Source organism: Crocuta crocuta, unplaced genomic scaffold (assembly GCF_008692635.1).
Source record: "Crocuta crocuta isolate KB4526 unplaced genomic scaffold, BGI_CrCroc_1.0 scaffold35, whole genome shotgun sequence".
Lineage (NCBI taxonomy): Eukaryota > Metazoa > Chordata > Mammalia > Carnivora > Hyaenidae > Crocuta > Crocuta crocuta.
Window position 1 is genome coordinate 1,704,226 of NW_027530625.1, and position 12,912 is coordinate 1,717,137.

The 12,912-nt window shown below is 53.5% G+C and overlaps 2 protein-coding genes across 8 annotated transcripts in view; one reads left to right on the plus strand and one right to left on the minus strand.

Moving 5' to 3' along the window:
* DENND1A (DENN domain containing 1A) overlaps positions 1–12,912 on the minus strand; it is a 917,228-nt gene that overhangs the window by 739,229 nt on the left and 165,087 nt on the right. The gene's annotated exons all lie outside the window — the stretch shown is intronic.
* The window catches only part of NEK6 (NIMA related kinase 6), an 81,479-nt gene continuing 71,417 nt past the window's right edge, over positions 2,851–12,912 (plus strand). Inside the window, exon 1 of one of the 2 annotated variants that reach the window (XM_077768196.1) lies at positions 2,851–2,887. The gene's annotated coding sequence lies outside the window, so the exon portion shown is untranslated. Of the gene's footprint in view, positions 2,888–7,288; positions 7,323–12,912 lie in introns of those variants that run through there. The other variant, XM_077768197.1, reaches the window with a different exon arrangement.

Here is a 12,912-nt window from a genome sequence, read left to right on the forward strand (position 1 = left end):
GCGAGTCGGAGTGTCGTTCGCGGGCGTGCGTCCGAGCGTGCGTGGGCGGCGTGTGTCGGTCTGTCCCTCGGGGTGTACACCCGAGTGTGCGCGTGCACGTCGGAGGGTCTGGGCGGTGTGGGTTGCTGTGAATGAGTGTGGGGGACACGCGCATGGCTCCCTTTTAGAACAGTTATTGTTTACTGTTTGCCAAGGAGTGCGCTTCTCGTGGGATCCCAGATTTGTGAAGGAGTTGTGTGGGTTCTGGGAGTACGTGCGCGCACGTGTGTGTGTATTCACAAGTGATTTCTGTGTGCATTTGTGAGCCTTTGAGGACTGACGTGTACAGACGTGCATGTGAATGTGTATTTTGTGTCCGGGAATGTGTGAGTGTGTTTGTCATGGAGGCCGAGGGCCCCCCCTTGCACCCACCAGGCACGTTGTATGATGCGTCAGCCCCTGGCCGCGGTGCCAGGGAGCCCACGGAGAGACGTAGGCCAGGGGTGGGCACCTGGCGGGTGCTGGGCCTTGAGTGGTGAATGAGGGCCAGAGGTCAGACGGGAGCCAAGGCTGGGCCTGGCAGAAGAGGAGACCTCAGAGCCTGGCCTTGGTGGGGCCCACTGACGGGACCCTGCATGGGGCTCCCGTGCCCAGGCTGGGCCGGTGCTGTGGGGCTACTTGGCCTGGTGCTGGAGGACTTGTGTTCAGTTCTTCCTAAATACCCTTTCTGGGTCTCCTGGCTTTGTTCTTGCCGGTCTCTGGCCCTGGCAGATCTCTGGCCTGACCCTGGGGGGACCGGGGTCCCAGGATACTTGTCTGTGTGTCTGAGGGTCTCTGTGTCCCTGCCTACTCTGCTAACTAGATAAATATTCATCCGATTTATTCATTTGTTGAGCCTGGGCTCCAGGCATGAGCCCCCAAGACCGTCACAAACCGCACAGCAGGCTTGCGACGCTGGTTTCCAAGGTCTGTCCTGCAGCTTTGAGGGGCGGTTTTGGGGGGGGACTTTAGACATGTTGAAAATCTCTGCAGTTGAAGGTCTCGGTTGCTTTAAGGCCACCTTTAGAAACTGCGGAGCTCCCTAGTTCCCCTGAATTTTCAAAACTCAGCTTGCCTTTCTGGGAGGAAATGTCGTGCGCAGGCAGATCTTGGGACACACATTTAAAAATCGTGGTGTTAATGGAAGAAGAATTTCATTGAAAAGGACGTAGAGCCGGCTGTTCCCAAAGCAGCGGCTCCCAGGGTGAACTTTGGACGTCTCTTTTAGCAAACAAAACCTGGAAGGAAACAAAAAAGACCCACATTCTTTTTCTTTTTTGTCCTTAAAAAAAAACAACAACAATGANGATGAGTCACTCCCTGGCAGAGAGCCCCACGGGCAAACATTTGGGAAGGTTCTTGCCTAACTTCCCAGAAGAAAAGGCCCAGGATTTAAAATGGTCCCTGTGGTTTGTCAACCACTGCCGTCCCAGTCTGCTTCGGAAATGACTAAAAAGTAGTTTCTGTCTTCGCAAAACAAAGTCTCAGGCTGAAGCTGTGGCCCAGGTTGGTCTGGACACTTGGGGTTTCAAGAGGGTTTAAAGAATCGAAGCTCCTGAGTTTGCTGGGTGGCACTGCCAGTGGCTCTGGGCGAGGTGGGGGCAGGGAAGGGGGAAAGGAAGCCCTGCTCATGGAGCCCCTGCTGTGCCCTGATCACAGTTGTGCCACAGAGAGGTCCAGCCTGCGTCCTGGGTCTGCGGAAAGGAGGCGGAGGCAGAATCCTGTCACCCGCCTGACTTCAGGCCTGTCCTCTTGAAGGTGCACGGACTGGGTGCTTGGTGTTTCTACACACATCTATTCACTTAATCTTCACCATGATGTAGGGGGTTATTATCGAGCCTCAGGGCTCAGAGATGAAACGATAATTTTCTGGAAGTAGCGCTACGTACAGCTAATGGCCATCATTCGTTGAGGGTCTTCTGTGTGCCAGGCACAGTACTGAAAGCTTTAGGCTTATTTCACTCAATCCTCTCAGCAACACTATGGGATAGGAACTGTCTGAATATTTAAAACATTTTTTTTTTTTTAATTTTGAGAGAAAGAGAACATGCGTTTGTGCAGGGTAGGGTCAGAGGGAGAGAGGGAGAGAATTTAAGCAGGCTCCACGCTCAGCACGGAGCCTGAAAACACAGGGCTCGATCCCACGACCCTGGGATCATGACCTAAGCCAAAATCAAGAGTTGGACGCTCAGTTGACTGAGCCACCCAGACACCCTTAGATGGGAACTATCTTGATGCCCATTTTACAGATGAGGAAACTGGGGACACAGAGAGATTAAATAGTGTGCCGAGGATTGTGGGCTGCCATGCGGTTGACCTTGGAGTTGAACTCAGGCTTGTCTGAGCAGAGCCAGCGGTCTTCCCACTGGACCTGGAAAGTACTGGTCACAGTCTTCCAGGTTCCTTCAGGGCTGGGTTCCTCAGCCGGCTCCAGCCTTCCGGGACAGCGCTTCCTGAAGGTGCTGCCCTTCTCCCTTGTCCACTCTCGCCGCTCTGCTGTAGATGACCCACGCCCAGGGCCAGGACTGTCAGATAGAAAGGTCTACAGTTCACATTTTTTTCTTTGCTCATGAAGTGCCAAAGATTGGTTTCAGAAGGGAAGTGCCAAAACAATTGTCGAAAAGAAAAGAATATTCCCTTCCTCTTCGTGGGTGAGAGCAAGCAAGGGAATTAGAGGGTGGAGAGTGGAGGACCCTGGTGAGTCATCCGAGATTAAATCTGGGTTGGCATCTCTAGGCCCGTGTAGGGAAGGGAGCAAGCTGGGACACTTCCTGCAGGCAGAGCCCAGTGTTCGACCCCCAGTGATGGCGCGGTACCTCCAGGGCCCCGACTCCCAAATCTGAACACCTGACGACAGGATCATTTCCATGTAGGCTGCTTGTCACTTGCCATTTTAGCCCTGTGCTTATCTCTCTTCCTTGTTCATTTTCCTTTTTATGATGGTTTATACTATGCTTTGCTTGAAAGGAGTGTTGTGTGTCAGGACCTGTGTGGCTTGGGGTGCGTGGTGCCCCTGAAAGTGTCCTTTGATGTTGGAAGCAAGAGGTATTTCTCTCCCTTCTGAGTGTGTTCTGCAAATTGATGAACATTTGCAAATTGCTTTGAGATGCGTTAATTTAAGGTGTGAAATAATAGATCTTGTGTGAAGGCTCAGCCACATTTCTGGCATTGATGGATTTCTCTCCCGTCTGGCCTGTGATTTGGGGAGGTAAAAATAGTCCTTGTTTCTACATTTATTTATTTATTTATTTATTTATTTATTTTTGCTGATGTCATTCTTCGGAAGTGGTGTGCACATACCACGGACTTTTCTTTTGGCCATCACCTCGGATGGTTGCCAGAATGTGGATCTTTGGGGAGCAAGGCTACTCCTGGAGTGTGTTTGTGTGGGGGGTCATCTGGGGTGGTCTGAGCACCTTCTGGGGGTCTGTGAAATCGCTTCAAAATGAGTGGGTGGCAGATGATGACCAGGATTAGCCAAAGATCCTCAGTGGCTTTTTGGTATTTGGCCATCTTTTAATGTCTGACTCTTGGGTAGTGACAAGATGGCCTTCGGAGAAAAGGTTTTATGTTTTATGGGGTTTTTTTAGCCTTTTATTTTTAAAAGTAAGCTGTATACCCATTGTGGGGCTTGAAATCATGACCCTGAGATCAAGAGTCAAATGCTCTATCGACTGAGCCAGCCAGGTGCCCCGACAATATTTTATTTTAAAAAGAAAAAATCAGGTCAGTGGCTTCACGCATTCTTGTCTGAGCTGGGTGACACACTCACAGTCTCTTCCTTTGGCCCAAACTGTGTTAAACCAGCAGCCTTCTCAGACTCAGCTTCCAGACAGGAGCGGACATTGGGGCAAATCAGTTGGTGGTGTAATTTCCTGTGACGTTCAGTTTGGGAACTTGAACGTGGAGTGTGATCTAGCAGTTTGACATCTGTCCCTCTAACAGACTTGCTTGTGTGGAAACAGACCCACATACACAGCCTCTGCTGTGTTGTCTCCAATTCTGGATTTTTCCATAGACGACTGCTCGGGTGGTCTGGTGGCAAAGGCCCGGTCTTCTGGCTGGGCCTCTTGGCATCCACCAGCAGGATCGCCGCACCCCAAACCCCACCGGTTGCTTTGGCTGGATTCTGGGGGCTGGACGAGCGAGGGGCCAGCCGAATTGAAAGGTGGCGCAGCCAGGATCTGAAATGCATTCAGTTCCAACGGCCTTGATCCGCATGGAGCCATTCTTTCTTTCTCTTAGACATCTGTGTGATGGTGACCTCATAGAAAAGAAAAAGGGGCTTTATGTAGGAATTCCATAGAGTGTGAAGGAATTTCTGCAGGGGGAGGGGGAGGGAAGCTGCCATTGAGAGCCTGCGGTGCTACATTTCCTTGAGTTGTTGGAGCCCCACACTTCAAAATTAGGCTGGGGGAGGGGCAGCCCTTGACCTTGGCAAACGGAGCTGGCGCCTTGGAAGAGACCTCCTCCCCAGATCCCCCAAGTTGTAGTTGAGGACATGGGGCTAGTCCCTCAGACCCGTTCTCACTGCAGGGGAGTGGCAGACTTGGAAGCTGTCCATCACCCCTCTCCCCATGGCCTCCCCTGCCTTGTCCCTTGTTGTCCCCAAAGTCTTTGAAACTGGGAATTGTCAGAAAGAGACCTGCAAAGGGGCATCTGTTACCTTGCAAATGACCTTTAGCTCTGGTCAGTCCAGAGCAATCCAGAAAAGAACCACATGCCCATTGTACAGAATGGAGACTGAGGCCCAAGGAGGGGAAGGCACTAACCCACAATCACATTTAAGAACTTGACCTTTGGCACCACACGGAGTGAAGTGGGAGTCCCAGAGCAAGTCCTTCGGAGCCTCAGGTTCCCCAACTGGAAAACAGACAATATTAGGACCTCATAATGTTTGAGGGAAGGACTACAGGAAATAGTGGATATAAAACCCTCAACACATGGGTAGCACCCCGGAAGCGCTCCCCCGAGATTTTATGGGAGGTGAAAAAGCTAATTGTTAAGGACCCGCCTAGGCTCACGGGACCAGGAAGGTCGTTTCTCCGTCACGAGCATTTTCAGTGTCCCTGCCTACTGGGGCCCTAAATGAGGCTGAAAGCAATGTCGGGGCCTCTTCAGGTGCCGCTGAAGCACTTCCCCGTGACCATGACCCTCAAAATAGACCAGGAAGAGACGCGGCAGTTTGGACCGAGGCGGGCTTTGAGTCAGGGTGCTCTGGGAGGCTCAGGGAACCGTCTAGAAGTCAGTGTTTTGTGCTCCCCTCCACCTGCCCCCCACGCGGCTCGGAAAGGGAGCCGTATAAGGTTCTGACGTGTCTTCTTGGAGTTGGAGGGTCTCGGGAGGCCCCGAGCGCTGTGTCAGCCACAGTGTGTTATTAAGCAAGGCAGATGTTTTGTTAATTATTTACACAGCGTCGGCCCCATCAGAGGTCTGTGCTGACAGAAGCGGCTGTCACAGACCTGGGCCCGGGGGCACGCAGAGCCCTCATGGAGGATCCACACAGCGAGGCCCCGGGCTGGGGGCAGGGGGGAGGCCGTGCGTGTTTGGCGCTCCCTCCTAAGCCGTTTGGGGTTCTGTCAGGCTGGCTTGTTGTCCCTGGGCGGGGGGAGGGGGGGAACGGGTGGCATCCTTGTCCCGCGGAAGTGGCCGCCTCTCCTGAGGCAGCTTCTGTGGGCGACAAGCACTCTTCACACCTGAGACCCTGCCAAGGTGCATGTGGTGAGGGGAGAGCATCAGCAGAGCCACCTTTGAATGTAGCTCCTCTACTGCCTCATCAGGAAAATGGGCCAGTAGCACCAGGCTTGAGGCCCTTGATTCTTGGACACCGTTTGGCAGGGAGGAGGGTGGGGGGTGATTTGCCTTAGAAATCCAACTTTAGGGCACCTAGGTGGCTCAGTTGGTTAAGCGTCCCACTCTTGATTTCAGTTCAGGTCACCGTCTCGTGGTTTGTGATTTCAAGCCCTGCATGGGGCTCTGCGCTGACAGTGCTGAGCCTGCTTGGGATTGTCTGTCTCCATCTCTCTCTCTCTGTCCCTCCCCCCACCCCAAATAAATAAACATTAAAAAAAAAAAAAGAGGGACACCTGGGTGGCTCAGTTGGTCAAGCATCCAACTTTAGTTCGAGCCCTGCGTCGGGCTCTGTGCTGAGAGCTCAGAGCCTGGAGCTATTCTGTGTCTCCCTCCCTCTCTCTCTCCCTCTCCCTTTCCCTTTCCCTCTCCCTTCCCCTCCCCTGCTCAGGCTCTGACTCTCTATCTTTCAAAAATGAATAAACTTCCAAAAAATTTTTTTTAAACAAAAAAGAAATCCAACGTTAGAACCAGATTTGTGAAAAGAAAAGGGTCTGGGAACAGAGCCTTCCCTGAAGGGTCACCGAGGTAGAGGGACTCTAGCTGGGGAGGTCAGGTGGGGGTGGGGGGCGCAGGGCAGACCTGCCCCTGTCTTCCCACAGCACTAACCCTGTTACCTGTTTTACATGAGGAAGGTTCACACAGGAGTCCTTTTAAGAAAAGGTTCTCATACGAAACATCCATAATCTACAAGTCCATGTGGGCACAGAAAACAGATTGCTGGTTACCAGGGGCTGAGGGAGGGGAGCATGGGGAACAACAGCTTAATGGGTACAGGGTTTCTTTTTGGGTGATGACAGTGTTTCCGAACCAGAGAGAAGTGGTGGTTGCATAACACCGTGAGTGTGCTAAAAGTGAATTGGTCACCTCAGAATGGTTCATTTTATGTTACGTGGAAAAAAATTTTACAAGGTTCCGATGCTTAAAAATAAAAGCATGAAAGCCTCTCATTTTACAGATGGGGAGACTGAGGCCTGGAGAGACTGTGGCCAGCTTTCAAGGTCACGGACGCTGTCCCACTTCTCAGGCCAAGGCTCTGGTCATGGTGCTTGCGCCTGAGCTGCGGGCGAAGAGTCTGATGTAGAAACACAGACCCGTTCACAGTTGTGCGGGAGGAGTGGACCCTGGTTAAGCAGACCCACCTGCACCCGCTGGTATGCGGCTGTCCGTTCGCTCGTTCATTCGAGAAAACATCCCACCGTTCTGGGCCAGGCATTACTCTGGGAGCTGGCCCAGAGACGCTGTCAGGGCCCCACCCCACAGCCTCTAACCACCTGGTAAGGACAGTGGTTGCGTCACCAGCCCCTCTGGGTGCCCATGAACATCTGCGGTAGCATCTTTCTGGGTCTCATTCTCTGGGGAAGCAGGAAGGCTTTCCAGGAGGGAGGACGTCTGAGACAGCCGTGAGGGAGACTCGAGGTTTGCCTGGAAGTCTGAGAGGGCTGGGATGAAGGGTAGGTGGGCTGCAGGGTGAGGGGGGGTGGGGCTGCGGGACGGGGTCCTGGGCTGTGGGCAGACCCCCAGCAGCGTGAAGGCGGAGACCTCTGCCACTTGCCCAGCTCTTGACCCCTTCCGTAGGGGATTAACTCGCTGGGTCCACCCAGCAGTTCTCCGACGTAGATGTCCTGATGCCCATTGTGTGGACAGAGAAACAGAGGCTGAGACTCCAGGACCCCTGTGCTTAGTGAGTTACAGTCAGCGTGAGGACCGGATGGAAGCTGGCCGCCCCCGGGGTCTGGTCTGTGAGTCGGAGGGGGCAGAGGCTGCCATCTGAAAGTGCCTGTCATGTGGGCTGTGAGTTGGTGGCCGGGCCCAGGGCTGGGAGAGGGCCTCCTCGGCAGCTGGGAGGAACAGCACATACCAAGGAGCAAATGGTGGGGGAAGAGGCTGCCGAGGCCTGCGGGGACCTGGGGGGGATTTGGTCTTTACTGGAAGGGCCGTGGGGCTCCACTCCCTCTGCGGCCTCACAGCTCAGCAGTCTTTTCTTGCTGGCTCCACTTGAGCCGTGTGGCCCCCTGAAAGCTTTCCTCAGACAGGCCAGCAGATGCTGCCCTCTGTCCCCTCTCCTGACCGCCCCCCCCCGCCACCTACCAGTATTCCCCTGACTTGCTCCTAGCCACAGAAGTCACTTCTCCAGAGTGACCCTGTAATCCCATCCTGTTGAAATGAGTCCCTCACTCCTTTACTCCTGTCTCCCCGACCTGGTCTCACTTCTCTTCAGGACCCCTACCCCTTCCTGATTTCCAGACTAGAACGTAAGCTCCGTGAGGGTGAGACTTGGCCTGCGGATCACCACTGTATCCCCTGCACGCAGCACTGTGTCTGGCACATAGTAGGTGCTCAGCTGATATTTACTGAATGAATGGAAAGTTTCAAGTGGGCAAGTGGCAGGATCCTTGAAGAATGTCTACGTGGAGTTACCGAATCTGTTAGCAAACTTTGCTTCTCCCAGCGGACAGGGAAGGGCTGAGTTGTGTCCAACTGACCCCTCTCTGTTCAGAGAAGGTTTCTTAGAGCAAGGCTCAAATCATTCCACGGGAGAAAACTATACTTCTAGAAGGGCCTGTACCTCTCCGAGTTACTGGTATCTTTTTCTTTACTCCTTTTCCTGCAGAGGTCATTCTTGATGGCTGTATAGGAGCGACTTTGGGTTGGCTTGAGTGAGTGCGTGGCTTAAAAAGCTACATTATTTTATCAAGCATACATTTTTATTTTCAGAGGACATATCTTTTGGGGGTTGCTTAGGGCAGGGGAAGTGTTTAAGCCTCCCAAGCCACCTCTGGGCATAGCCACTGCTGTGCAGCAAATGAGCAGAGCCCTCCAGAGTCCACCCAGCCCAGAAAATGGGGGAAAGAGGAAGTGATTTCCTATCTGGTGTGGCCTTGGCGGGCCACCAGGGTGGGTGTCCAGATGGCGGGACCTCTGGGGACCACATGGCAGACAGACAGGGAGCTGGGAAGAGGGAGCCCACCCATACGTTTGGCAGGTCCCCCGAGTCCAGCCGGGTTTAGTTACACCAGGATCTCAAGTGCAGACTTGGTGTGCCTGACTCAGTGTGCATGCATTTCCTTCGCTCATCTCCCCCAGGACTTTTAGTGGCCTTTTGTGTTTGTTTTAAATGCCAGTCTCCTCAGCTAACCCAAGAGGAAACAGGACTGGATTTTTGTCTGTGCAGAGGCTGGGAACAAGGGTGAGGGCTGCCCACTCTCGATGGTGACTGCACAGCATCTGGGAACTATGCAAAGAAAATAGTTGTACTCCAAGCTAACAACTTTTGTTTGCACATGCTTTTGTGGCATCCCAGGCCTCCAGATATCACCGATCTGTAGGTTAGACACAGGATGAGCAGTTTCCAAACTCTCAAAAGGACGGCGGTTTATACACGCTTGTTAGTGATGTTTGGGGACAGGAGAGGCAGTTTGGAAGACGCTGTTTGGTTGCTAGTATGTAGGAAGTTCATGGATGCTTGAATGACTTACGGGGCGGCATCTTTGAAATTGCACAGTGCTGAAAATTCTAGGACATATGGTCACTGTGATGTGCTAATGTTAGCAATCGAGATATTTAATTACCCAGAAAAAACCCCTTTGCCTATCCACTACGGGTTACTGGAGAGCCTTTATTTCTCAGGAGGAAGGTCTCACACTGTGTAATCCGGACCAGCAGACAGGGAGTCATTAGCCCTCATTAATTTATTAGCTAATTAAGTGATTTATCTGGTCACGCGTTTATTCTTTCCATTGCTGTTCATCAACAACATTTGCCGGGTCCCACTCTGTGCCTGGCCTGGTGCTGGGCACTGGGGACAGAATGAAAAGCAAAAGCAAAAATTACGGAATCCCTTCTGGGTGTCAGCCCACTGGGTGGTTGTGTGGGCTACAGGTGAATTCATTTCCCTGTGGTCGTTTACTGAGCACCTACTATGCACAGACCCATGGAGATGTGGAATGACAATGACCCAGTGCCTTGTGGTTTGAACTCTTCCCGCATTTTGATGGGGTCTTTCGGCTCTGGCCCCACGTTTGCTGTGACAAACCCAGCCAGCCACCATTCACAGGCCCTGGAATGAACCAGAAACAATCCAGATGCCCCAGGAACCGACGTGAGAACAAGGCATCTCCTTCACACGTTGTGTCTCAGTTCCGCATCTTGCCACCACCCAGCATTTTGAGACAGAATGTGAGATCTCGTGGTTGGCTAAATACATAAATATTTTATGTCTCGATATTCTGAAAACGAAGCCCAAATGCGCAGAACTGCAGCACATCGGTGCTATAGATCATATGTTATAATAATCTGATGACATGTTGTTTAAATATTTATGGACTGATGCGCCATGACAATGGGGGGAGAGTGTAGTCTTGGAGCAGAGTCGGGGCAGATGCTAGAAAGGAGGGAGCAGATTCACGTGATCCTGGGAAGCGCCGTGCGATGCTCAGGGTTCTGATGTGATGTTTTGGGGTTTCATGACAATAGCGGTGGCTGACATTTATTGAGCACTTGCTGTGAGCCATACCCTTCACCGATGTCATTTCATTTAATCCTCAGAGCAACCCCCTGAGGATGAGGCTCTTGATAATCCCACGTGACACGGGACACTGAGGCCCAGGGCAGGTCAGACTCCACAGCTGGAGTGGCCCAGGACCAAGCCCAGGCTGGCTGCAGTCTGAGCTCACGGTCACTGTGTATTCTGCTCTGCCCATGACCAGTCATATCGGAAAAGTTGCCACTGCCACCTGGTACTCACTGGACTTTTCTGAATCACAGAAAGAAGGATGACGTCTGTGAGATGTCGGGCGGGAATAGAAACCCCGGGAACAGATAATCTAACCCAGCAGGGGCGACTATGCACCGGCAGAGCCACCAGGCCACACTCCTGGCACGAGGCGGGGACCCTGGAAGTGGCTGTTCCACCATGCTTTTCGCTGTTGGTTTTGTGGTCATCCAGGAGGGAGCTGTCGCAGACCATCCTGGGCCTTACCCTGTCCCTGCAGGGTGACGCGGGGGCACTCACAGTAGCCCCTCGGTCTCTGATAGCCCTGGGAGGGAAGCCCCATGTCTCCACCCTACAGATGAGGGGCTCCTGCCATGCCCCACCCTGGGAGGCAGTGCGTGTGTGCCGACCATTCCTTCCGTGCTCCCCCACCCCCGCCCCAGGATCCACTGGCCAAGCCTCCCTCCACCTGTCTGTGCCACCATCGGCCCTGCATGTTTTTGTCCCTGCTCAGCATCCTGTTGATCGTCACATCCCCAACCCTGGAAACGGGGCCTGGCCCCCAAGACAGCAGTAAGTGACTGACCACAGGGGCTCAAAAACGAAGGTCTGTGGGCCAGGGCGAGGGAGGGGCCAGATTGTCGCAGACTGCATGGTGTCTTCTAGTTCTGCAAAGGCCTAGGGATGTCTCCAAGGGCCTCCAGGCCAGGGGATAGGGGTCAGAAGGTTGTATAAATGGAAGGTAGGGCCCGCTACATAATCTCTGAGGCCCAGCACAAGGTGAAAATGCAGGTCCTCTTGTTTAAAAGGCAGGAAAAATCTCTTTCCTTGTCAATCTTTCTCCATCCATCACAGTGGCTTTTATTGGCTATTAAATGCCATGCTTCCTTGGGCACAGGGACACTCACAGGGCAAGGGCAGACCCTCGCAGTTACCCCGTGGCGCACCTGACCCCTGCCTGCACCCAGGCCCCTGCCAAGGGTGGCGGGTAGCAGAGATTACTGGGTTAGGGGTCAGGAGCCAGAGCACTTGTAAGCTCAGGCTCCCAGCCCCCAGCACGTGCACCATTGTTCCACCAGACTTCACTTAAAAAACACAAGTTCAAAGATAAAGTGAAGACTTTAAGGCAGTGGACACAGAGCAGGAAACCCCAAGCACGGGGCTCCCTCCCGAGGGCGGGGTGGGATGAAACTGCACTGGTCATGTGCACGGGAAGCTGGCCCCAATGGGGGGGCTGTGGCCTTCTTCCACCAGGATACACATTCCAGGAGCGTGGCCCCTGTGTCAGGTCCTGCGCGGGCTTGGGGCCAGATCTCATCTGGGGGAGAAGCTCCCCTGTGAGGCGCTGTCTGCAGACCACTGGCCTGCGATGTGAATGCTGTCATTGGCCAGCTGGTCTCTCCCCTCACCCTGGGCCTCTTGTGCCAAGCCCACACAGTAGACAGGGACATGAGCCTCCTTGGAAATGCCCCCCTTCCCAGATTTCATTCCTCACGTTGTTGCCAGATGTTATTATATTGACAAACCTTTCCCCTCCGACTTATCCTTGAGTGACAAGGGTCAGACATCAAATGACAAGATCTTGACCCGTTCACTCGGGAAGAATGCCAAGCAGGTGGTGCCCCAGAGATCAGAGAGGGCGGTGCACTCAGATTCCACCAGCTTCCCACGCTGTTCTTAGCCCTGAAACTTGAGGGGCCTGGCAGCCGCAAGATGTGGACATCTGGCCGCTTTTGAAAACACGAATGAGGGAGGCTCGGGAAAGTTAACTGTGCTTATTATTTAGTACCTACTGTGTGCCAGCAGTGTGGCCCAGTGCCTTATGTGTGTGGCCTTAGTTAATCCCCACCACAGCTTTGGGCTGGCCCCGTTTTTCAGGTGAGGATAACTGAGGTTCAGAAATTGAGGCCACCAGTCCAAAGCTATAAGCCACATGGTTTGGAATCTGAGACTTGAACCCAGGCCTGGCTGACCCCCAAAGCCAGTGCTCTTTGGCTGGGTGCCTGGGGCCACCACCTGGCTGAGTCTTCTGCCTCCACTTTCTGTCGCATGTGCGTGGGGACAGGACAGGAGCCAGACACTCTGCTTGTCAGCTCCTGCCTCTGAGCAAACCCCCTTGTTGGCAGGGAGCGGATCCCGAGGCTCTAGCTCCAGCTCATCCCCTCTGAGACCAGCCAGCCCTGTGGCCCGTCTTAGGTGCAGACACAGAGGAGGCAGGTGGGGGGCTAACCTGGACACCCTGGCTGCAAGCCACGCCTCCACCTTTTGCTCACCACTCCCCTTGGCTTGCTGCTTCCCACTGGGGGCTTCAGGTTTCTCCGAGCAGAGCG